Raw genomic sequence first — 23,253 nt, forward strand, 5'->3', positions numbered from 1 at the left:
TAGAAAGTCCTAAGGAAGCTATAAGAAAAATTCCAGAATAAGTAAAATCAGCATGATGACAGGCTATGGAGCCAAAATACAATAATTTATTACATTTCTTTTTACTAGAAAATTGAAATTTTATTTTTTAATATTTTGGGGGAGAGAGAGAGAGAGAAAGAAAGAAAGAGAGAGAGAGAAAGAACACATGTGCGTGCATGCCAGTAAGCCAGGGAAGAGCAAAGAGAGAAGGGGTGAGAGAGAATCCCCACGGTCAGTGCAGAACCCGGCACAGGGCTCAATCCCATGAACCATGACATCATGGTGAGCCAAAATGAAGAGACAAACACTTAGCTGACTGAGCCACTCAAGTACCCCAGGAAATTGAAATCTTAAAATGATACTATTTACAATAGTATCATAAAAATATGACATTTCCAGGACTAGACTTAATAAAAGATATATAAGATTCTGAGTCTAAAACTACAAAATATTACTGACAGAAATTAGAGACGATTTAAATAAATAGATAACTATACCACATTCATAAAATAAAAGATTCAATATTATTAAGAAGTTTACTTTCCCCAAGCTCATCTATAGATTAATTATAATATCAATCATAGGCCACTCTAAAGAGTTACTCACTTCAGGAGAACTGGGAAGAGGGCAGTGTAGGAGGACGCTGGGCTCAATGTGTCCTGCTGATCACAGATTCCACCCCCATCCGCCTAAATAACCCAGAAAACTAGCAGAACGGATTCTCCGGAGCCAAGTATAAACAAGAGGCCCACAGAAGAGGGTAGGAAGGGCTGAGAGGCGGTGTGTGCTACACCGACTGGTGGGGGAGAGCTGAGGCATGGAGGGGCAGCCCGCCTGGCAAGACAGAGCCCCCGACCCTGGCTTGCAAAAGCAGAGGGGCCGGATGAAGGGTGTTCTGACAGCCAGAGGGACTTAACATCTGGAATGTTATAAATCAACAGCTCTAGTCGGAGAGCAGAGAGTGGAAGCGCTAAAGGACAACAGGAGGGAGAGTTATTGAGCACCGGAGGACAGAGCTCAGCTTGGCAAGAACAAAGGTGCTGGGAAGCACTATCTCCCTCACCCATCCCCCAGCCAAAATCCCAAAGGGAACCAGTTCCCCTCAGGGAACTTGCTTGCACTGTAAAAACACCCAATGCTGTACTTCTGTGGATCCATCCCTCCAACGGGTCTGCCTCCTTCCCGGTGGCACAGGGCCCTTCCAGAAGCAGACCATGGAAGGCAAAGCCACCTGAGCCTGCACCTCCCGCCCCTGTGCACCTTGCGGATCCACCCCGGCTAATACATCAGATCCCATCGAAGCAGCACAAGCCTGGCAGTGTGCAAGTAGCCCAGACAGGGCCCACACCACTCCACAGTGAGTACTGCCCCAGGGAGAGGGGGAGATAAAGTACACACCAGTCTGACTGTGGCCCCAGCAGTGGGCTGGGGGCAGACATCAGGTCTAACTGTAGTCCGGCAAGTTACTCCAGACAGCAAGTTACTCCAGACAGCACAGGGGCAGAGCCCTGCAGTTCCCCACCACTCCAGGGACTATCCAAAATGACAAAAAGGAAGAATTCTCCTCAAAAGAAACTTGAGGAGGTAGGGACAGCTAACGAACTGATCAAAAATGATTTAAGCAATATAACAGAAAATGAATTTAAAATAATAGTCATAAAATTAATCACTGGGCTTGAAAAAAGTATAGAGGACAGCAGAGAATCTATTGCTACAGAGATCAAGGGACTAAGAAACAGTCAGAAGGAGCTAAAAATGCGATAAATGAGCTGCAAAATAAAATGGAGGCGACCATAGCTTGGATTGAAGAGGCAGAGGAGAGAATAGGTGAATTAAAAGATAAAATTATGGAAAAAGAGGAAGATGAGAAAAAGAGAGAGATAAAAAAAATCCAGGAATATGGAGAGAATTAGAGAACTAAGTGATGTGATAAAACGTAATAATATCACATATCGGGATTCCAAAGGAGGAAGAGAGAGAAAGGGGCTGAAGGTGTACTTGAAGAAATCATAGATGAGAACTTCCCTGATCTGGAGAAGGAAAAAGACATTGAAATCCAAGAGGCACAGAGAACTCCCTTCAGACGTAACTTGAATCGATCTTCTGTACAACATATCATAGTGAAACTGGCAAAATACAAGGATAAAGAGAAAATTCTGAAAGCAGCTAGGGATAAAACAGACTCTAACATACAAAGGGAGACTGATAAGACTAGTGACGGATCTATCTACTGAAACTTGGCAGGCCAGAAAGGAATGGCAGGAAATCTTAAATGTGATGAAGACAAAAAATATGCAGCTGAAAATCCTTTATCCAGCAAGTCTGTCATTTAGAATAGAAGGAGAGATAAAGGTATTCCCCAAAAAACAAAAACTGAAGGAATTCATCACAACTAAATCAGCCCTACAAGAGATCCTAAGGGGGATCCTGTGAGACAAAGTACCAGAGACATCACTACAAGCATGAAACCTACAGACGTCACAATGACTCTAAACCCGTATCTTTCTATAATAACATTGAATGTAAATGGACTAAATGCTCCAACCAAAAGACATAGGGTATCAGAATGGATACAAAAACAAGACCCATCTATTTTCTGTCTACAAGAGACTCATTTTAGACCTGAGGACACCTTCAGATTGAATGTGAGAAGATGGAGAACTATCTATCATGCTACTGGAAGTCAAAAGAAAGCTGGAGTAGCCATACTTATATCAGACAAACTAGACTTTAAATTGAAGGTTGTAACAAGAGATGAAGAAGGGCATTATATAATAATTACAGGGTATATCCATCAGGAAGAGCTAACAATTATAAATATGCGCTGAATACAGAAGCCCACAAATATATACAAAAATTACTCATAAACATAAGCAACCTTATTGATAAGAATGTGGTAATTGCAGGGGACTTTAACACTCCACTAACAGAAATGGATAGATCATCTAGACACACGGTCAATAAAGAAACAAGGGCCCTGAATGATACATTGGATCAGATGGACTTGACAGATATATTTAGAACTCTGTACCCCAAAGCAGCAGAATACACTTTCTTCTTGAGTGCACATGGAACATTCTCCAAGATACATCACATACTGGGTCACAAAACAGCCTTTCATAAGTATACAAGAATTGAGATCATACCATGCATACTGTCAGACCACAATGCTATGAAGCTTGGAATCAACCACAGGAAAAAGTCTGCAAAACCTCCAAAAGCATGGAGGTTAAAGAACACCCTACTAAAGAATGAATGGGTCAACCAGGCAATTAGAGAAGAAATTAAAAAATAGATGGAAACAAATGAAAATGAAAATACAACAATCCAAACGCTCTGGGATGCAGCAAAGGCAGTCCTGAAAGGAAAATACATTGCAATCCACGCCTATCTCAAGAAACAAGAAAAATCCCAAATGCAAAATCTAACAGCACACCTAAAGGAAATAGAAGCATAATAACAAAGACACCCCAAACCCACCAGAAGAAGAGAAATAATAAAGATCAGAGCAGAAATAAACAATATAGAATCTAAAAAAACTGTAGAGTAGATCAATGAAACCGAGTTGGTTTTTTGAAAAAAAATAAACAAAATTGATAAACCTCTAGCCAGGCTTCTCAAAAAGAAAAGGGAGATGATCCAAATAGATAAAATCATGAATTAAAATGGAATTATTACAACCAATCCCTCAGAGATACAAGCAATTATCAGGGAATACTATGAAAAATTATATGCCAACAAACTGGACAATCTGGAAGAAATGGAAAAATTCCTAAACACCCACAACCTTCCAAAACTCAATCAGGAGGAAATAGAAAGCTTGAACAGACCCATGACCAGAGAAGAAATTGAATCAGTTATCAAAAATCTCCCAAAAAATAGACTCCAGGACCAGATGGTTTCCCTGGGGAATTCTACCAGACATTTTAAAGCAGAGATAATACCTATCCTTCCCAAGCTATTCCAAAAAATAGAAAGGGAAGGAAAACTTCCAGACTTATTCTATGAAGCCAGCATTACTTTGATTCCTAAACCCAACAGAGACCTAGTAAAAAAGAGAACTACAAGCCAATATCCCTGATGAATATGGATGCAAAAATTCTCAATAAGAGAATAAAACTCAACTGCATATAAAAAGAATTATTCACCATGATCAAGTGGGATTCATTCCTGGGCTGGTTCAACATTCGCAAATCAATCAATGTGATACATCACATTAATAAAAGAAAAGATAAGAACCATATGATCCTGTCAATTGATGCAGAAAAAAACATTTGGCAAAATTCAGCAATCTTTCTTAATAAAAACCCTCAAGAAAGCCGGGATAGAAGGAACATACTTAAACATCATAGAAGCCATTTATGAAAAGTCCACAGCTAATATCATCCTCAATGGGGAAAAACTGAGAGCTTTCTCCCTGAGATCAGGAACATGACAGGGATGTCCACTCTCACCACTATTGTTTAACATAGTGTTGAAAGTTCTAGCATCAGCAATCAGACAAGAGAAGGAAATCAAAAGCATCAAAATTGGAAAAGATGAAGTCAAGCTTCCACTTTTTGCAGATGACATGATATTATACATGGAAAATCCGATAGACTCCACCAAGTCTGCTAGAACTGATACAGGAATTCAGCAAAGTCACAGGATACAAAATCAATGTACAGAAATCAGTTGCATTCTTATACACTAATAATGAAGCAACAGAAAGACAAATAAAGAAACTGTTCCCATTCACAATTGCACCAAGAAGCATAAAATACCTAGAAATAAATCTAACCAAAGATGTAAAAGATCTGTATGCTGAAAACTATAGAAAGCTTATGAAGGAAATTGAAGAAGATATAAAGAAATGGAAAAACATTCCGTGCTCATGGATTGGAAGAAAAAATATTGTCAAAATGTCAATACTACCCAAAGCTATCTACACATTCAATGCAATCCCAATCAAAATTGCACCAGCATTCTTCTTGAAACTAGAACAAGCAATCCTAAAGTATGTATGGAACCACAAAAGGCTACAAATAGCCAAAGTAATTTTGAAGAAGACGACCAAAGCAGAAGGCATCACAATCCCAGACTTTAGCCTCTACTGCAACGCTGTAATCCTCAAGTCAGCATGGTATTGGCACAAAAACAGACACATAGACCAATGGAATAGAATAGAAACCCCAGAACTAGACCCACAAAAGTATGGCCAACTAATCTTTGACAAAGCAGGAAAGAATATTCAATGGAAAAAAGACAGTATCTCTAACAAATGGTGCTGGGACAACTGGATAGAAACATGCAGAAGGATGAAACTAGACCTCTTTCTAACACCATTCACAAAAACAAACTCAAAATGGATAAAGGACCTGAATGTGAGACAGGAAACCATCAAAACCTTAGAGAAGAAAACAGGAAAAAACCTCTCTGACCTCAGCCACGGAAATTTGTTACTTGACACATCCCCAAAGGCAAGGGAATTAAAAGCAAAAATGAACTATTGCGACCTCATGAAGATAAAAAGCTTCCGCACAGCAAAGGAAACAATCAACAGAACTAAAAGGCAACCAATGGAATGGGAAAAGATATTTGCAAATGACATACTGGACAAAAAGCTGGTATCCAAAATCTATAAAGAGCTCACCAAACTCCACACCCAAAACACAAAGAACCCAGTGAAGAAATGGGCAGAAAACATGAATAGACACTTCTCTAAAGAAGACATCCAGATGGCCAACAGGCACATGAAAAGATGCTCAACATCGCTCCTCATCAGGGAAATACAAATCAAAACCACACTGAGATATCACCTCACACCAGTCAGAGTGGCTAAAATGAACAAATCAGGAGACTATAGATGCTGGCGAGGATGTAGAGAAACGGGAACCATCTTGCACTGTTGGTGGGAATGCAAACTGGTACAGCCACTCTGGAAAACAGTGTGGAGGTTCCTCAAAAATTTAAAAATAGACCTACCCTATGACCCAGCAATAGCACTGCTAGGAATTTACCCAAGGGATACAGGAGTGCTGATGCATAGGGGCACTTGTACCCCAATGTTTACAGCAGCACTCTCAACAATAGCCAAATTATGGAAAGAGCCTAAATGTCCATCAACTGAAGAATCGATAAAGAAATTTTGGTTTATATGCACAATGGAATACTACGTTGCAATGAGAAAGAATGAAATATGGCCTTTTGTAGCAACGTGGATGGAACTGGAGAGTGTGATGCTAAGTGAAATAAGTCATACAGAGAAAGACAGACAGCATATGTTTTCACTCTTATGTGGATCCTGAGAAACTTAACAGAAGTCCATGGGGGAGGGGAAGAAAAAAAAAAAAAGAGGTTAGAGAGAGGGAGAGAGCCAAAACATAAGAGACTCTTAAAAACTGAGAACAAACTGAAGGTTGATGGGGGGTGGGAGGGAGGGGAGGGTGGGTGATGGGTATTGAGGAGGGCACCTTTTGGGATGAGCACTGAATGTTGTATGGAAAGCAATTTGACAATAAATTTCATATTAAAAAATAAATAAAATAAAAAAATTGTAAAAAAATAATATCAATCATAAATCTCACTAGGCATTTTTATACAAATTGACAAGCTGATTTGATCATTTGTATGAAAATCTAAGGGACTTAGAGTAGCTTTAACAATTTTTAAAATTAATTTTTATTTTTCTTAATGTTGTTTATAGATTCAGAAGTCAAATCAGTAAGGTAAGTCACCTGTATAAATAAGGAATAATACATATAGGTATTACCAAAATTGTGTTTTGTGGAACACAGGTGCTTTCAAGATGCCATTCTAAGTTCTATGAGCTAATAAAATTAGCAAAATACTGCAAGCAAAATGTTCATTTTGAAGGTTTTAACATTTTATAGTCTGTGAGTCATTCTAAAGCAAATGCAACTATTTTGTTTTACTTAACATATTGTCTCCCAAATTTTTTGAACTATGGCCATTCTAAAAAATTTCATCCTTCAATTCAGTATCTTTTAACACCTTTATCTCTGTGCAACAGTGTGGGAAAACACATACATTTTCTCCTCAGTGCCTTTTGTAGTAGGAGAATAAAAACAGATGTGTTAATATCACAAAAGGAGAAAGTTATTTCATTACAAAAAGATATAATACCTGATAGTAATATTGTATGGAATATTCTGTTTAGAAAGTTTGGCCTCTTTGGGGTACCTGGGTGACTCAATAGGTTAAGCGTCTGACTCTTGATTTCAGCTCAGGTCATGATATCAAGGTTGTGAGATCCAGCTCCACATTGGCCCATGCTGAGCATGGAGCCTGCTTAAGCTTCTCTCTCTCCCTCTGCACCCACCTCACTTGTGCGCACATGGTCTCAAAAATAGAAAAGAAAAAGAAAAACGAAAACAAAATCTGTCCTCTTTCATGTGGTTTTCATTTAAATAATTATATTAAACATAACCACCATTTCAATACTTCAGTTAGCTAGAAATTCCTTTAGGTGAAAGAGCTTATACCAATAATTCACATTACAGAGAATTTTCAGAGTTTCCACATTATCAGTGTATACTTATTAACTATGACCTTTATGTTAGTTCATTTCATATTCATATCTAGTCATAGATTCTCTGCATGCCCAGATAGGTCTCCTATGTCTTGTGTATTTTCCCACTAAATATAATTGAGTACTGCATATGTATTCACGGAGAGTTCCATAAATATTTTTAATCAATATCTCATGGAAAGTATTTAGAATAAATACCTCCAGATTTCTCAATTTTTTAACCAAGACTTCTACTGATTAATTTGTCTATTTGTTACTTCACATATTTAGTTTAAAATATACAAATATCTGCGTTTAAGTTTTTGAGACTATTCTTAGCTAGTTGGTTATATTGCTCGATGTCTTATTGCTGCTTAACAACTATCCTGATTCATTCATTTCATTATAAATAATTTCAAATTTTGCATGTAGTATCTGTTTATGTGCATTAACAAGATATATTTATTCAGATAAACATATTGAATCAACTCCTGTCTAAAAAAATGTGTTATAATCTCAGCTAGAAGGACATGTTCTATAGATCTACATTTAAAATAGTATATCCTAATCCTGCCACCTCAAATCCATTTAAATATGTCCACTCAAGTGACCGAGATAAATGACTTAAAGACACAATATACCAAACTGGGTCAATCAACCAGGCTTTGACTATAAATAATGGAACGCACTCATGAAATAATAGAATATTCCTATAAGCAAGTAGAAAATGTCGTTGATCAAAATCAGAAATACACAAGAAGATGGCGAGGTTCCTGACCAACTTACATACCTAAAAGCATTCTAATATCCCCAAATCATTTTATTTAAAAAGCTGTCAAAATCGATTACTGTAAGAGTGCCTACTTTTCAGTTACATAATTTATCTAATACTAAACAGGAGCCTGTTTAAATAAAGGCTACTAAAATAAATACACAAACATTTATAAGAAGGATCCATATTTTACATGTACTAGAGTCAGTAAAGAGATGGATAATGAAATACAGGTGTTTTGTTTTTTTTTTTAAGAGCAGCCATTAAATAATCTAGCTAGGTCTAAATGTATCAACAGATACATTTTCAAAGCACATTGAGTGAAAACAAGTTTACTGAACAATGATAGGTTTATGATTATATTAATGTAAATATAAAAAAGAACCCCTCTTTTCTGGGATGATAAACTTCAGGAGACAGAGAAGGGAAACATATGATGGGAAATGGTTTAGTTGTATCTCCAGTGTCTAACTTATTTCAAAGAGATATAGGAGGGAGGAAAGAACAAAGAGTTCTAAAGCAAAAATAAGAAAATGAAAAGTGTATGTAATATTATTCACAACCAAATAATCCATAATCTCAACGTATGTTTTCTCATATTTTCTTTATGTATTTAGAGAAGAGAAAATGAGGAGATGAAAGTTTGGAGTTTATTACTATCAATCCACCTGAACTTAGGCACCAAGGAAAAAGTGGTTTTAGAGAAGCACATCTATTTACAGCAATGCTCTGTTACCTGAGTGCCACAGCACTAATTAACGCTTAAAGGAACATATTTGGTAATATTCCTTGGGAATGACATTTCAATAGCAAACTTTAGAAATTTTAATTTTTTCCCTCTGCTGCATGCTTTAAGACCGGTATGTGTTAATTAAATTGAAAGAGAGACTTTAACAATACATTAAAGTCTCATACACCATGATCAGTTGGGATTTATTCCAGGAATGCAAAAATGATTCAATATCCACAATCAATCAACATGATACATCCCATTAACAAAATGAAGGATAAAAATCATATGATCATCTCAATAGATGTAGAAAAGGCATTGGACAAAACTCAGTATCCATGTATAATAAAAACTCTCAACAAAAGGGGTGGAGAGGTAACATAATATAGAGCATATAGAGACAAGATGACAGCTAACATCATACTCAATGTTGAAAACCTGAGTTTTCAACCTGAGTTCCTAAGATCAGGAACTAGATAAGGATGAGCACTGTCAGCATTTTCATTCAACAAAATGCTGGAAGTCCTAGAAATGGCAATTGTACAAAATAAATAAATAAAGGTCATCCTAATTAGGAAGAAGTAAAACTATCACTATTTGAAGATGACATGATACTATATAGAAAACCCTAAAGACTCTACCAAGAAACTATTAGAACTAAAAAATGAACTCAGTAAAGTTGCAATATACAAAATGTACAAAAAACAATTTCATTTCTGTAGACTAGCAGAATGACACATTATCATATCACATTATCATAAAGAGAAATCATGAAAACAATTCTATTTACAATTGCATTAAAAATAAAAGAGCTGGTGGGGCACCTGGGTGGCTCAGTCGGTTAAGCGTCCAACTTCGTCTCAGGTCATGATCTCACAGTCCGTGAGTTTGAGCCCCGTGTCGGGCTCTGTGCTGACTGCTCAGAGCCTGGAGCCTGTTTCAGATTCTGTGTCTCCCTCTCTCTGACCCTCCCCCATTCATGCTCTGCCTCTCTGTCTCAAAAATAAATAAACGTTAAAAAAAAATTAAAAATTAAATACCTGGGGATAAATTTAACCAAAAAGTTAAAGACCTGTATCTGAAAACTATAATGATGAAAGAAATAGAAGGTACAAATGGACAAATATACTGTGCTCACAGTCTGAAAGAATTAATAGTTAAAATGTCCATACTACCCAAAGCAATCTTGAGAAAGATTCAAAAGTCATATCCAAAATACCAATGGAATATTTCATAGAATGAGAACTAATCCTAAAATTTGTATAAAAGCACCAAAGACCTTGAATAGCCAAAGCAATCTTGAGAAAGAACAAAGCTGGAGGTATCATGTGTCCAGATTTTAAATCATACTACAAAGCTATAATAATCAAAACAGTATGGTCCTACAAAAAAACAGACACATAGATCAATGAAATAGAATAGATAGCCCAGAAACAAAACCATATTATATGATCAATTAATTTAAAATAAAGGAGGAAATAATATAAAATGGGGAAAAGACAGTCTTTTCAATAAATGGTGCTGAGAAAGCTGGACAGCTATATGCAAAAGAATGAAACTGGACCACTCACTGTCTTACACTACCTACAAAAATAAACTCAAAGTGGTTTAAAGATTTAAATGTAAGCTCTAAAAACACAAAATTCCTAAAAGAAAACAAAGGCTGTGAACTCTTGGACTTCGATCTTAGCAATATATTTTTGGATCTGCCTCCTCAGGCAAGAGCAACAAAAGCAAAAACAAACAACTGGGACGACATCAAACTAAAAAGCTGTGCATGGTCAAGAAAGTCATCAATAAAATGAAGACAGCTTATTGAATGGGAGAAGATACTTCCAAATGATATGTTTGATATCTGATATATATAGAATTCATACAATTTAACACCAAACAAATAATCCAATTAAAAATGGGCGGAGGACCCGAACAGATGTTTTTCTGAAGCATACAGATTGTCAGCAGAGGTATGAAAAGATGCTCTATATCACTATCAAAAAATACAAATAAAAACCATAGTAAGATATCACTTCATAATAGTCAGAATGGATAGTTTCAAAACGATAAGAAATAAGTGTTGGGAAGCATGTGGGGAAAGGGTATGAGAGTTCCTTTTTTAGGCAATGTAAATTGGTGTAGCCATCTATAGGTTTTGAGGCAGTTCCTCAAAAAAAAAAAAAGCAAAAATACTATACAATCCATCAATTCCACTTCTGGGTATTTATCTGAAAGAAACAAGCACTAATTCAAAAAGATTTATGCATCCTCATATTCACTGCAGCATCAACAGCCAAGATATGGAAGCAACAGCCAAGATATGGAAGCAACTTAAGTGACTGACTCATTGATAAATGAATGGATAAAGATGTGGTACACCCAGAGGAATATTACTTAGCCATAAAAAATGAAATCTGGTCATTTGCAACAATATGAGTGGACCTAGAGGGTATTACGTTAAGTGAAATAAGTCAGAGAAAGCAAACACCTTATGATCTCATTCGTGTGTGAGTGAAAAACAAAACCAGCAAACTAACAAACCAAACAGACTCAAAAATACAGAGAATAAACTGATGATTACCAGAGAGGAAAGGGATGGTAGAATGAGTGAAACATGGGAAGGTGATTAAGAGGTACAATCCTACAGTTACAAAATGAGTCAGAAACATAAAGTACAGCCATAGGTAATATAATTAATAATATTGTAATAACTGTGTGGTGACAGAACTAAATTTATTGTGGTGGTGCTTCATTATGTATGTAAATGCTTAATCACTGTGTTGTACACCTGAAATTAATATAATATTGTAGGTCAACTACACTTCAATAAAAAAACCTGAAGGAGTATGGGGCACCTGGGTGGCTCAGTTGGTTGAGCGGCCGACTTCAGGTCAGGTCATGATCTCAGTTTGTAAGTTCGAGCCCTGCATTGGGCTCTGTGCTGACAGCTCAGAGTCTGGAGCCTGCTTCAGATTCTGTGTGTGTGTCTCTCTCTGACCCTCCTCTGCTCATGCTCTGCATATCTCTCCCTCTCAAAACTAAATAAACATTAAAAAAATTACTTTAGAAAAACCTGAAGGAGTAAAATCATACCTACTCTATTTATAACTTAAATTTTCTGGATCCATTCAGAAATAACAGTAACTTCTTCCTTCATCGTCATCTTCAAAAGAAGTGTAAACCATATAAACACCCACAGGAACAGACTTATTTGGAGACATCTTTTGGAACTTAAGGTATCTGTAGCATATATTGTTGATGGCCATTCATACTTCCTTGGCAGTCAGCATTCACAGTGACCACTTCTTTCTGCAAGCCCCAGTGATTTTCTGAAAATTTCTCTGGAATTTGTGGGAGGTAGGCTTATTATCTACATTTCAGATTTGAAATACTGTTGACCCAAATGAGCTGGTAACTCTTTTTCCAAAGACAAACTTAATACTTTCATCTTACATTTTAATGGAATTTTTTTTAATTTTTTTTTTAACGTTTATTTATTTTTGAGACAGAGAGAGACAGAGGATGAACGGGGGAGGGTCAGAGAGAGAGGGAGACACAGAATCTGAAACAGGCTCCAGGCTCTGAGCAGCCAGCACAGAGCCCGAGGCGGGGCTCGAACTCACATACCCGCGAGATCGTGACCTGAGCGAAGTCGGCCGCTTAACCGACTGAGCCACCCAGGCGCCCCTTAATGGAATTTTTTAAATACACATTTTTTAAAGTAGCCACCCATATCAAATTTAACAACTATTCACGTTTGTATGTATTCCCGTCCTTCCCTCCCTTCTTCCCAGCCTCCTTCCAAGAATGCAGACTGCTTTCCTACATCATTCGCTTCATTATGTCTTATCTGAACAAGCTGCAATGACACGTGCTTCAGTATCTCTAGCATCAAGAGGTATTGTACAACTAAATCGGGCCAATGAGATTGTAACAAAGATTTGTCTGCATCCCTATAAAGGGTGAAGATATGCCTTATAATCCCTATCTCTCGATACTGGTTTAGAATGCAAAAATGACGGCTAAAGCTCCAACAACCATTTTGGATCATGAGTTGACGTAAGAATTTTGAGAATGGCTGAGAAGAAAATTAAGTCTACAGGTGCCCAATGACATCATGCTGTCGCTATGCCAGTTCTGGTAACTTACCTCTATCGTGTAATAGAGAAATCAATGTCTACCTCCTTTAAACTACAATAATTTGGGGGTTTTGTCACATATAGTGGGATATAACTCTATTTGTTATCCATTATGCAAGAACTTTATGAATACACTGCCAGTAGAAACTGTTCACAGACAACAGAATGTGAAGCTCACTTCACTACCTTCTTCATTTCCAATCTATTTGACTCCTGTTTAGAAGTTTCCATAAACTGTATGCTTATGATTTAATCTACTATTCTCTAAATTTTACATATATACCCAGAATAAATGTTTAGTTTTGTTCTGTGTATTTTTATTAATTTAGGTGAAGGGTAACATAGTTTTCCTGCAATTCACTTTTTTCACCCCACAATGTTTTAAAGATGTTTCTATACTGATCTATGTATAGTTCATTTTTATGTGTATATTTTTAAAATATTTGTGTGTACATATTTTTATTATTTCTCTACCAATGGGCATATATATTGTTAATATTTCACTATCACTCATCTGAAATGAACATACTTGAATCTATCTCTTACGGAATATGACTAAATATATTCTGTAGTTGATTCTTAGATATGGAAGCACAGGCCATAGGAATTGCACATTTTCATCCACATAGATGTTTCAGATAGTCTCATAAAGAAAGGTACATATAAAAGGTATATGTAAAAGGGTTGATAAAAACAGCATTTTTATACAACAAGGACAATCTTGATCATCTTTATTGGTTCACTGTTTTGAGGATTTCCTAGATAGGTCTGGCTTTTTATTCACATCTATACACACTTATTGCTAAAACCAACATTGAAAATATTTAAAATAATGAATATAATCCTCTGGCTTCATACCCTGTATTTGCTTGGTGAAAAAGATGATGGAGGGAAATAAAAAAGGTTAAGAGGGCCAAGAGCCAAGAGAAATTTAACACTAACACAATACAATAATCAGTATGCTGAAAACAACATTTTCCCTGCTTTCCATTACTTATCAATTGATGAGCAGAGAAAGATAAATGGCAATGTGAAAAAGATAAGATTTTCCCTGAATAATAATTCTCTTCTGTCCCATGGCACCTTCTATTTGACTTTTGTTCAAAGGTCTCAGAGTTGTAGATCCACAGATAAGCTCTAGTTTAGAAATTCAGAAAATAAGGTACCATGACAGTTGTTCAAAGACTTTATGAAGGCCAGTGGAACCCATGACTATAAATCTTCTGTCCCATCCATTCACCTTAATAAACCCCCTCCATCTTAGAAATTGTGGCCATGTGCCCTTCAACAGTCAGCAATGTGTAAAATGCTTACTTTCTTCAAAGTTACATTTTAAATGTTAATTTATGGGGAGCAGAGCTGTGAATTATCATTTACAATATGTCAATCTCTTACTTTGAAGTCCGGGGAATGATGTTTGTAAACAGTGAAAACTCAGCTTTATTTTTTTGCAATCATTTAACTTTCAAAATGCATCAAAATATACCTCAAAGACAGAAAAATCAAATTATAATCTTTGACATGTTTTTCAAACATGAGTGCTGTCTTATATTTATAAGACATTTTTGCATAGCTTCCCCTAGATTTTAATGACATAATTTAAAATTATAAAACATTTCCCCAATATCGGAGGAGGTTCATTTTAAATATGAAATCAACTTAAAAAATACTTTCTCAGTATTTCTCCCTTTAAATTAGAGAAACAGAAAGCAATTATTCAATAATATAACTATTTATATTTCAAAAATATATATTCTGACACTCATATGTGGAATTTAAGAAACAAAACAGATGAACATAGGGGAAGGGAAGGAAAAATAAGATAAAAACAGAGAGAGAGAGGCAAACCATAAGAGACTCTTAACTACAGAGAACAAACTGAAGGTTGCTGGAGGGAAAGTGGGTGGGGGGTGGGCTAAATGGGTGATGGGCATTAAGGAGGACACTTGTTGGGATGAGCACTGGGTGTTATACATAAGTGATGAATCACTAAATTCTACTTCTGAAACCATTATTACACGATAGTTAACTAACTTGAATTTACACAAAATCTTGGAAGATAATTATGTGCACATATGTGTGTGTGTGTATACACCCATACACACATACATGTACATGGATCCCAAAGTGAATGCACTATTTTTTTTTAATTTTTTTAACGTTTATTTTTGAGAGAGAGACAGAGCATGAACGGGGGAGGGTCAGAGAGAGAGGGAGACACAGAATCGGAAACAGGCTCCAGGCTCTGAGCCATCAGCACAGAGCCCGACGCGGGGCTCGAACTCACAGACCGCGAGATCGTGACCTGAGCCGAAGTTGGATGTTCAGCCGACTGAGCCACCCAGGCGCCCCATGAATGCACTATTTTAGAACTCCCTTTCCAATTTTCAAAACAACCAACCTAATGCCACAAAGTGATTGCCATAAGATTCTAAGTCTCATGTAGAAAGCTAAGAGTTTCTTTTATAAAAACATTATTTCCCATTAACATTAACTAGTTTTAAAATAAGTGGAATTATTGACAAATTTCAAAAAAAAAGTTCTATACACTTACCAAGGTCTCCTCAGTAGTCAAACAAAAATAGATGGCTAATGTTTTCCATTATGATTAGGTCAATGCTACTCTTACGTATATGAAAGGTGTCTTACTGGCAGCTGTATGAAAAATTATTACTATACTAATTCAGACTTCGAATTAAAGATAAGTATGTGGACCAGTTCTAAAACAGATTCTAACAATTTAATTTCTACACATATGCTCTGAAGTTTATCAGCATCCTCAAAAATAATAGCCATTCAGAAAAAATATATTAACTAGGATTTTGATTACTACCATGGGGAAGTAATAGTTGCTTAGCGCAAATAAAACTAGTGGGTTTTTTCCCTGCATTTAGACACAATATCATACATCAAATACAAAATGTTAATTCAGATTCCTTTGACAAATGATAAAATGCTTAAATGATTAAGTACGTTAATCCATTTATCTAACCTGTTTGCTATTATGGGTTTCACCCTCATCCATAACACAGTTGACAAGCAACCCTCTTCTGATTTGCTGGACAGAAATTTGAGAAGTTGAACTAGTTTTATTTTAACAGCAACAGAAATAAATGTGAAAGATACCATGTCCTTTCCAAGTTTGTGAAACCAGGAGGCCTAGTCTGCTAAACTTGATGATTTGGCATCCTCGAACCATGCATAATAAATTACATTTGAGTACAGTACATCCCCAAACATTTTTCACAGGGCCTGCTAACCTTTCCTCTGTTGGGAGTCCATTTCTATTGAGCTAAAATATTCTCTTACAAAATATCTCAAAGTTACTTTTTAGAGCACAGTGTCTGGTACCTTTCAATAGTTGTTTTCAGAACAGGAGACATACAAACATCCAGTGAAATGTATGCTCAAGGTTGGTGTTTTCTTTTTTCAAAGAAGAAAAGAAGAAGCTTCAAAAAGAAAATTCAACATTTTGAAGTTGTTATCTCTATTCACTATTCAGCATCATACAGTTTTTCCTAAAGGACTATTCTGTAAAATCATTTTTAGATGTAATCAAAATAGCTTCACACAGACCTCTCAAGCCAGCACTTTGACAAGACTAGTCAAGAAATATATTTGAGAGCATTTACCAATTGCCTGCACTGTATTAGACACTCTGTAGAATATGGAGAAACAGAGGTCCCTGCCTTAGCACTGTATTTCTTTTTATTGAAAGTTACCTCTCCAAGCAGGTCTAGAAGACTAACAATTATCTGTTCCATTTGGATTATTTAAGTCTCCACAACTAAAACATTTTGAGGAGATATAAATGAGTCATTTCTTACCCACTAGAAGGAAATTAAATTGTATTGGTGCCCTCATTGTAGCACATTAAAGGAAATGGTTACTCCTACCAATTCGATAATTAAATAAAAAATCAGCTTTTACAGTTTAAATAATAGTGTTATCATGTGACCACAAACAACCATTGTTTCTTAATCACCCTTTTTATAAAAGGGCATTGGCTGCAAATATTGACTTCTGCTTATGCAAGACCATATTGGATATGGTTTCTTTCTTTGCCATGTCAGCAAGATGAAGGAATAGTTATGGCTTTTTTTCCTCCCAATTACAACCTGATAAACCATTTCCCTTATTTCATCTTCTATTATCTGTCTTTTCCTAGAGCATGCAATATCTACTGTACAAAGTAAATTACTGTATTTAGAGGGGCTCACACACAATTTAGAATAGCTAGCACAATCTAAACCTTTATCGGTGAAATTTGTTATACTGGCTTACCAATTTACCTCCACTTTCCATCTAGTGTAAAATACCTAGGCAGAAGCAGAGCTAAAGTTCCCTCAGATTTTTTTTTGCCCTATTTTTTTTCACCACAGAAAAGTAAATGCTAGGTAGAAAGGGGGGGAAAGCGGAGCTGGAGAGTATATGAAAGCTCAGGTAGAAATCTGGCCTGCATTTCTATATCTTTATTTATGTTTTTGTCTCTATTATTGCCAGTTCCTCATTTATTTATGCATCTGAAAATTAGAAGAAAGAAAATTGATGTTGCATGCCCAATTGACTAATGTTGCAAATAGTAGGTAAAGACTATATCTATAAGCTGGAGATAAATTGGATTTTCATTTTAAAAGAATAATTGTATCACTCCATTCTTTGGAGGCTAGAAACAGAATCCAACTCTGGTTAATTTACTAAAAATGAAATACATGAAAAAGGTATAAAGTAGTTCCCAAGGGAAGGAGAAGCTAAAGGACTAGGACATACAAACAACAGGAAAAAGAATTATGCAGAGTGGAGGATTCAAGAGCAGGAAATAAAGTTCAGTCTCTTCAGGGCAGAACTTTGGAAACAAATTCCAGTTTTTAGATTTTTCTAAAATTACGTTCAACATTAAAGTTCCTAGAAGCATGTCCCATGGCCAATCTTAAATCATATGTCTAACCCTTAGCCCAGGGGATATGGATTATCTTCATGGTGTCAGCAATATTGCATCTAATGAGGAAGAGAGAATTTCCCCAAACAGATTCAGGATCTGCTGCTAGAAGATGGGAATAATGGACGTTCATGTGGCAGAACATATTTCTACTATGACAATTATTAACAGATTTACGAGTAAAATTCATACTTTCACACTTTCTGTAACAGAAAATAGACTGACTTGTGTTAGTTCATTAGGGAGATGACTATCAGTAAATTAATTTGTTTCAAGTCAATACAGTATACCTATCTATACACACACACAAACACACACACCACAGAGAGTAGTCTTTTTGCATATCTTTTTTGCTCTACCCTGTAGATATTACATGTTGCATGTTTTATATAGAGAAAAAGTAGATTCAAAGAGAATAAGGGGTAGGGACCAAAACTCAACCATTTTTGGTTTTGTTTTAACTTTTAAGTTGTTTAATTGTTGTAGGGGTTTATCAGTCTCCTTTTGTATTATAAGAAGAACTCAACCCTTATCAATATTTTATATAACAATTTGTGTTTTTTTATCAAAGTGTTTCAAATAAAATTTTACTTTCTGAAACAGTGATTATTTTGCATAATTTGCTAGCCTACTTAAGAATATTTACTTATAGTCTGTAACACATATAATCCTGTCACCCTAACATCCCAAACTTGTATTTTCTAATAAAGAAAACAACTTCTTTCCAGCCATTTGTATAAGGACACTTTTTCCTTCTGTAATTTAGCTTCTCCCTCTCTACATGTTGTATTCCTGCAATTTTTAATAAAATTTATTATTATGAACTCTACTTATAATTAATTCTAATTTTTCTTATGATTGACAATGTTTCCAGTGTCTATATTCATCTTCCCCTATTTTAGTTTAGGTGTGTGTATGTGAGAGAAAGAGAGCATGTGTTCTATTTATAATCCTGACACAAAACATAGGCCTTGCATACACTTCCCTGCCTGTTGCTTATGTTTTTCATTTGTTCATTCTCTTCTTCTCAAACTCTCTTTGTTTTTTCTTCATTTAAGTCTGAAGTTAGGAAAGGGATTTTCGGAGTGCTTTAAAAGATTTAACCTGACCAGATTTAACCTAAAGATGTAGGCGACAGATACGAGAACATGTTGAAGTTGGGGGTTATGCTCAGAACTGTGGGTACCCCAAACGGTATCGCTGAGACAGGAACTACCATGATTCGGGAATCTGAAAGATGCTTTCCATCCTCCTTGACTTTCCACCGCACCATGAATAATGTTGGCCTTTCTCTGGGAATGGTGATTCCCACAGTTTTTGTTTGTTCATATATTGTTTTGTGTTTCCCTAGGTAGTTTTCAAACATAAAAAAATTTACAGAAGTTGATATAAAAGGCACCAATATAACCATTTAAAGACAATTGATGCCAAAATTTATATATTTGCCTTGAGTCTCCTTTAAAAAGTTAATACAATGTTATATAAACTGCAAATAATTATGCCACTCTATTCTTTCATGTGTGTTCATATGTGTATATATATGTGCATATATACATATGTACACATATATATTCCTATATTTATATACTTATATTCTATGTATATCATGTGGGGCGACCAGATCAGATGGAGGCTAGCAACACAGGTGGTGAAAGAATTCACCCAAGACAGGACAAAGTAGGTAGAAGCTTATTGACTACACTGCAAGGGAGCAGTGGAAAAGAAAGCAAAGGACAGACAGTCTACCAGGAGGCGGTGATGGGGGCTGTAGTTATGAGGGGGAGTGAGGAAGTATCGGAATGTATGGAATATTCCTTTTTTGGTACCTGTGTCCTGTTTTAGCAGCCCATTGGTCAGGTATGGCCTATGGCTATTGAGAGATGGGTCGCCTCATGGGCCTGTTTGCATTCAGCCCAGTGGTCACTGTGGGCCCTTTTCACCCTACTCACATTTCCATTTCTCAAGCCTGTTGCCCCAAAGTGGCCTCCACATATAATAAATGTGTGTATGTGTGTATGTAAACATACAGATACATATTTTAATTATACATACATGTTCTTTCTTTTTAGGAATATAGTACTATATATGTATTTGAGCCTTGTAGAAGCACTGACAAAGAGTATCAGAATGGATTTAAAAAAAAAAAAACAAGACCCATCTATATGCTGCCTACAACAGACTTATTTTAGACCTGCAGATTGAAAGTAAGGTGAAAGAGAACCATCTATCACGCTAATGGATGTCTAATTTATGTAATATAGAAACCTCTCTCTGTTCAGTGATCACATGCTATGTAGATCAGATTCTCAAAATGCTTCGATAAAAAATCATCAGGAGAGACAAAATTCGAAGTTCAGATAGTTCTGTCTACAGCTTTTTTATGTCAGTAGAGGGGCATGTTGTTTCAAAATGAAACCAGAATATAAGTTCCCTTTCTACAATGTAATCTTCATGGGGGTAATATTATGTCTACACATTTTTGCAGTCCTTTATGTCTTGCAGAGTGGACTTGAACATTTTTTTAATGTTTATTTATTTTTGAGAGAGTGAAAAAGGGCAGGCAGGAGACGGGGAGGGGGGGAGAGGGAGGCACAGAATCCAAAGCAGGCTCCAGGCTGAACTGTCAGCACAGAGCCAGACCCAGGGCAGAAGTCAGCCACTTAACCCACTGAGAACACAGGCACCCCTGGGCTTGAACATTTTAATCAATGAAAGTAAACAGTGATTGTATGATTGCTTAGTAAAAATGGTCCATTTTGATTTTTTCTTCAGAGTTAAAATTGGGCTATATGGGGACTTTTGTTCCTCTTAGTTTAAATCTAATAAGTAGATGGGGCACCTGGGTGGCTCAGCCAGTTAAGCGGGTTAAGTGCCGACTCCTGATTTCAACTCAGGTCATGATCTCATGGATCTTGTTGAGCCCTTTGTCAGGCTCCCCTGCTTGGAATTCTCCCCCCTCCCTCCCCCGTCTCTCTCTGCCCCTCCCCTGCTTGAGCTCTTTCTCTCTCTCAAAAATAAACTTAAAAAGTCTAATAAGTACACATTTTTCCTTATACAATATTGTAACCAAATCCTTCTCAATCATGTGTATGAAATATTACAGCATATTCAATTCCTAAATACACTAGATCTCTAATGTATATTAACTGCTTATAATGTATTCATTTTGCTTGCCTGTTCAACTGAGTCTTCTACTCTCTGATTAGAATTGTCATTCTACAAACCTGATTAAACATAAATACACTATAAAAACCAAACTAAAAAGCACTAAAATCACAAATGCTGATCAATTTCTCTAAAATTGAAAGAGAAGAAATCTTTCTCTTGGTCTTCTTGCTTTCAAAGCATGGAGAATATTTTCTCTCATTTTAAATTTTGCATAAGAATTGCACTATTAACCACACTGTAGCTTTGTTACCCCTCCCCCATCTATGTTATTTACACTCTGTGTCCTTCCTTAGCTATTAAGTAGTATTTCCATTTCAGAGGCATGGCTGTCTGGGCCTAGAGATATTAGCATCTTGCTATTTTCCTTTTCATGCTCTTGATGCTGAGCATTGAAGCAAATATTTGAAAAAGTGGAGGGAATGATGGAGTCAGAAGGAGCGAGAAGCAGGTAGGAGTTATAGGTAGTGAATTTTGACTTAGTATGCAGAGCCTTTGGCCTGAGATTTAAAAAGGTCTTACCACCAAGGTATCTTCCAACCAATGTTCTTCAAATTTAAAGAAGTATTCTTAACTGACTGATTTCTTACCCCTCCCCCATTTTTTTTCAATTTTTAAGTTGGTTAAATGAATTTCCAACACCTCTAAGTGTTAAAAATTAATGATACAGAAATTCTTTGATAAATTTTTAACAACCAATTCAATTTTCTATTGGCTTTCCAGAAATTAATTAATTAATTAATTAATTTATTTATTTATTTATTTATTTTTACTTTTCCATTGCCTGAAGTATCAGGGGCATCTGGAAAGTATTTACTTGTAACAATTGAATAAATTCTCATTTTCTTTTGAGGCTTTACTTCTACACCATATGGAAATGTATAGCTAGATAATGTTACGGTTAAAATACCGTAATATAGTCTTGAAAGTTGCTAAGAGAGTGGGTCTTCAGTGTTCTCACCACAAAAAAGAAATTGCAATTATGTGATGTGACAGAGGTGGTAGCTAATACTATGATGGTAATTATTTTGCACTATATAAATGTATCTAATATGTTGCACACCTAAAACATACACAATGTTATATGTCAATTATATCTTAATAAAACTAGAAAAAATTATAAATATAATTAAATAAAAAGCAAAAATGTATAGCTAAGAACAAAGATGATAGCAAGAAGTCATAGTCAATGGAGAACTAGTCAGTTGTAAGGGGAAAAAGCAATTTGGAAAGATGTGCAGGGATGTGCTATGTGCAGGGATTCTCAGAGGTGTGAGCTCTCTCTAGAGGAACTGAAGGTTTGTAGGGAGTAATTAGTGCTCCTGGTATTTAGTACCTAGGGTCCAGTGACAAAACACTATTGTAAAGCCTGGAACCATTCTACACAATGAAGAACTGTCCAACCCAAAATGGAACTGGATGTCTTATGGGGCATTTGATACAAGAGCACAGTTGGAAGGAGCAAAGAAAAGAGTTTGCACTGTATTCAGTATAAGAAGAGCATGCATAGTCACCTATTCCTCCCCATGTATTTGCAGAGAGGAAGGAGAATGTTAACATGTGTAGGTCACTCCAAAGCTACATGGTACCCTCTTAAATTGATGAATAACAGAAACCATAGAAGCAGCCTATCAGAAAGGAGCAGCTGTCAGAAAGATAGCACAGCCAGGAGACAGAGAGGGAAAAGACCACTTCCAAATTGCCATGAATTCAGGCTTCCAGGATTCTCAGTTCCCAGAAAGTAACTTGGAGTCTAAGCCAGTTTGTCACCTTCCAGGAGGCTATCCAGAGAGAGGAAGAGACCAAGGCTTCAGTGCTGCGGGGCTGAATGATCTGTAAGAATGGTGTGGAACTACTTCCTCTCTAGTGAGACGTGTAAGATTCCTAGGGGCCTAGATGGGTCCTAATGATCTCATGTGCCATGTAACAGAGTTCACAGAAGACCATTCATGTACAGAGCCAAGTATAGATATCAATAGTGAC

At 36.3% G+C, this 23,253-nt stretch overlaps 1 protein-coding gene across 22 annotated transcripts in view; it reads right to left on the minus strand.

Moving 5' to 3' along the window:
• The window catches only part of XIRP2 (xin actin binding repeat containing 2), a 698,239-nt gene that overhangs the window by 473,042 nt on the left and 201,944 nt on the right, over positions 1-23,253 (minus strand). For 14 of the 22 annotated variants that reach the window (XM_047872634.1, XM_047872633.1, XM_047872617.1 and 11 more), the window contains one exon: positions 16,518-16,615. The exons of the other annotated variants lie outside the window; for them this stretch is intronic. The gene's annotated coding sequence lies outside the window, so the exon portion shown is untranslated. The remainder of the gene's footprint in view (positions 1-16,517; positions 16,616-23,253) is intronic. 22 annotated transcript variants of the gene reach the window in all.

The sequence above is a fragment of the Prionailurus viverrinus genome, chromosome C1 (genome assembly GCF_022837055.1).
Source record: "Prionailurus viverrinus isolate Anna chromosome C1, UM_Priviv_1.0, whole genome shotgun sequence".
NCBI classification, from domain to species: domain Eukaryota; kingdom Metazoa; phylum Chordata; class Mammalia; order Carnivora; family Felidae; genus Prionailurus; species Prionailurus viverrinus.